This window comes from Mirounga leonina, unplaced genomic scaffold, assembly GCF_011800145.1.
Source record: "Mirounga leonina isolate KUSES-001 unplaced genomic scaffold, KU_Mleo_1.0 Mir_174, whole genome shotgun sequence".
NCBI classification, from domain to species: Eukaryota; Metazoa; Chordata; class Mammalia; order Carnivora; family Phocidae; genus Mirounga; species Mirounga leonina.
The window spans coordinates 51,195,360-51,195,760 of NW_023270451.1; positions in this window are offsets into that span (position 1 = coordinate 51,195,360).

A 401-nucleotide genomic window follows, 5' to 3' on the forward strand; every position below is an offset into this window, starting at 1 on the left:
CAAATTTCTAGATGGAGAACTAAAAGTTAAGACTTTTGATATACTTTGTCAAAGTTTTCCTTAGAAAGGTCATAAGAATTGAAAGTCCACCGTTAGTGTATGAATCCTGGAGTCCTTGGGCAAGTCCCCACAGGACAGTTATACCTGTACATAGCAAGGATAAGAGGGATTCTGGCACCTCTTTTTTTTTTTTTTTTAAAGATTTTATTTATTTGAGGGCGCCTGGGTGGCTCAGTTGGTTAAGCGACTGCCTTCGGCTCAGGTCATGATCCTGGAGTCCCGGGATCGAGTCCCGCATCGGGCTCCCTGCTCGGCAGGGAGTCTGCTTCTCCCTCTGACCCTCCTCCCTCTCATGCTCTCTGTCTCAAATAAATAGATAAATAAAATCTTAAAAAAAAAAA